Source organism: Silurus meridionalis, chromosome 29, assembly GCF_014805685.1.
Source record: "Silurus meridionalis isolate SWU-2019-XX chromosome 29, ASM1480568v1, whole genome shotgun sequence".
Classification (NCBI taxonomy): Eukaryota; Metazoa; Chordata; class Actinopteri; order Siluriformes; family Siluridae; genus Silurus; species Silurus meridionalis.
This window is the reverse complement of record NC_060912.1, coordinates 7,893,658-7,897,348: the sequence shown is the minus strand read 5'-3', so window position 1 is coordinate 7,897,348 and position 3,691 is coordinate 7,893,658.

Genomic DNA, 3,691 nt, shown 5'->3' with positions numbered 1-3,691 from the left:
CCTGTGTGAACTTGCAACCTGGTTTATAATTTCATTATTTGCTTAGCGTAGGATGAATCTCAACTCTATAATATAACACAATAGTGTGGCAGGAGGAAGATTAATAAAAAGTGTTTATATGCTTATACTGCAGAAAGTATGCTTTCAGTAAAATATGTATATATTATCAGGGCTGTCAAATGATACGAATATTTCATCACAATTAATTGCATTTTTTGTCATGTGTCAACTTAACGCATGATTTGTACCTGTACTAAATGTACCTTAAATTAATACTTTGTAAGTTTTTAATACTCAACATGGGATTTATGCAAATGAATGTTTTTTATTAATGAATCCAAACTTTATATAGAGAATGAAGACAAAACATTCTTGTAAGTGTTTTAAAGTAATTATGGTGTTTTAAATTACGTAGTTACCTTTGCCATGTTTCCACACGGACGGTTTTAATTGGCGGATGTGTGAATCATGGCGGATTTTGGTGCTTGATTTGAGAATTTTGACATCAGTAAAACAAATGTGTAGTGATTTCAAATTGTTTTTCGGTGAAGTTTTATATATATATATATATATATATATATATATATATATATATATATATATATATATATATATATAGTAAAGTAAAGAAAAGACATCATAAATAAATCTGTGATGCACATTTTTTGTTATCTATATCTCTGTTGTCTATTGTGATATAAGTTTCATTCATATACAGTATACAGTATACTTACAATATACATATGTCATGATAAAGTTGTAGAATGAAACAATTTTATTACCAATTTGTTTCTGATATTATTTTTATTTGTTAAACTTAACAAAAAAATCACATCACTAAGAAACTGTTAATCTCATCTGTCTTAAAGATTCAAAATATAGCATGACTCAAAGATATCAAATATAAATAAGTAAAAAAATATATATATTTTTAAGTGATTAAAATAAATGTTGCTCAATATAACCACTGACATGAAATAACCTTAATATTTTCAGATTGTCTTTTCAAAGCATAAAAGAGAGAGGGATAAAATGGTGCAGAGTAAAACAATACAGTCGGCTACTGTTGATTTTGTTTCCTAAAAGCTTATTGATTGCACTGTGACCAATCATTATGCTTGTGAGCTGTGTTTTTCTCTCTGCCTGAATGAAGTTGTCGTTACACATTCGCTTTAGAGGAGTCCATCAGCAGCTTCAGATCTCTTACACTCTAACAATGAGTTGAGCACAGAGCATCGATACGTGATGCAACACACCAATAAATTTACTTTAAAGTGCTATGTTTTAATTTTTTTTATACAACTCCGTATTATCAATTTACACAAATAATATAGAGACGGTGACGATTCAGGATTCTAATCATGATTTTGATTATATAATATAATATATAATATTACACCTTTTTTTCTTAAAAAGTGATCAGTAATTTAATATGTGAATTGGCGAAATTCTTTATCCCTGTAACAATTTTGTTCTTAAAAACATGCCCTTTTTCTGTTATAATAACCTCAATCAGTTCAATTAATTTTTTATAGCGCCTTAACAATGAACATTGTCTCAAAGCAGCTTTACACAGATATTTTGGTAATAAAAATTGATAAGATGTCCTTAATAAGTGTAAGTTTGTTCCTGATGAGCGAGCCGGTGGCGACTGTGGCAAGGAAAAACTCCCCGAGATGGCACAAGGAAGAAACCTTGAGAGGAACCAAATTTAAGAGGAAACCCATCCTCATCTGGGTTGCACCGAATGTCCATTCTTCTGGGAAGATGTTGACTAGATTTTGAAGTGTAATTGTGGAGGTTTGTAGTCATTCAGCCACAAGCACGGTAGTAAAGTCTGGTACTGCAGCTGAGGAGGTCTGTGGTGCAGTCAGCGTTCACATTCATCTCAAAGGTGTTCAATAGTGTTTTGGTCTGAGCTCTATAGCAGGCCACTCAAAATCTTCCACTCAACATTGTGTTAACAGTTTGAGGAAGTCATTATATTATAATGTTATTAAATTATTATTATAATTATTATTATTGCTTTTATTACAATGTGCTTCTGAAGGTTTGTGGATATTTTTATAATCTATTTTACATAAAATCCATCAGTCTGCCAATATTGTCACTATAGCAAATTTAAACTTATATATATAAATATATATCCATGGTATGTATATATCGTTTAATAGCATTTAATTTAAGTTTTGTTCGTTCTCAGTATTTTTCACAAGTGCAGATTTCCTGATCCTGGTCCTGTGTATATAGATGCAGTTTTCTGAAACGAACAGATGGTGGCGCTTATAATCAGTATTAACAAGTAAACACCAGGGCTCATATGTGGGAAAAAAAAAGTGTTATTTATATTCATTATAGCAAGTGAAATGAAATTATTTGACTAAACACACATTCTTTAGCTTTGCATTTTTTTTATACAATCCTTTATGTAGACACAATGGAGACCGTTATATGGATAATCGAGCAGTAAAATCTGCAACATTTTCCTGGTTTTGTGAGAAAAAGTGTACATACTTGGATTGTAAATGCTTTCAGGTGGAAGAAATATTCAGTGTGATGGATTGATGCCTACACGATGATAAGCGAGTAATGAAGCGGCATTGAATTATGTCGACTCTCAGAGGGACAAAGAAACGCATACTTTAAAGAGCAACTACTCTGTTTGTGGCAGTGGCCTGGAGATCAGATGCATGAACCCAGCATCAGGTTTAAAATTGTGTTTGGGTGAGAAAGACTTGTGTTTGGGTGAAAACAAGAATGTTAAACAGTTAGATCAAATAAAATCAGAATTTCCTTAAGTAATATAAATATCCACTATTAAGTCAAATCAAGTCAAATCAAGTCAAGTTTATTTCTTTGGCGCTTTTCACAACAGACATTGTCTCAAAGCAGCTTTACAGAATTTAACAGTTAAGGTTATATATTATTAATATTATAATCATAATATAATGTTAAAATTATAGTATTATTATTATAGAATAAAAACTTTCTTTCAGCTTCTCCCATTAGGGGTCACCACAGTGGATCGTCCGCATGTTTGATTTGGCACATGTTTTACGCTGGATGCCCTTCCTAACGCAACCCTCCCCATTTATCCGGGCTCGGGACTGGCACTAAGAGTGGCTGGGGTTGGTTCCCTGACCGGGGATCGAACCCGGGCCGTGGCGGTGAGAGCGCCGCATCCTAACCACTAGACCACCAGGGAACCTTTATTATTATAATAGAATAACAATATGAAATTTATTTTTACAACATACTTATTATTATAAGCACAGTTTTATGATTGGTGCTTCATAGAAAGTGTTGTCAAATAAGTGTTAGTTGACTTGCTGTATTTTTCAAGGAAATAGTCCAGACATGTGTATCCAGGCTGGTGCATACTGAAGCTATTTCCTGACCAAGTGTGTCAGAAAGTGTTCCTGTGTAAAGGGAGTAAAGTGTCAGAGATCTCTTGACACAAGTCCCCATGGTGCAGCTCTTTAGGACAAAAAGTGTATGAGAATAGAGCCAACTCCCTAAACATCTCCTGTCCTTCCCTGTTTCCCTTCCATTTTCTGCCTGGCTGAATGAAACGTCTGGACGAGAGCTTTTTTTCTGTCCCCACAGACTGAGCCGAATCAGGGATGAAGAGATGGAGAGGAAAAAATAGGAGGCTCTGGAGAAAAGTTAAACTTGAGAGTGGATAAATGGG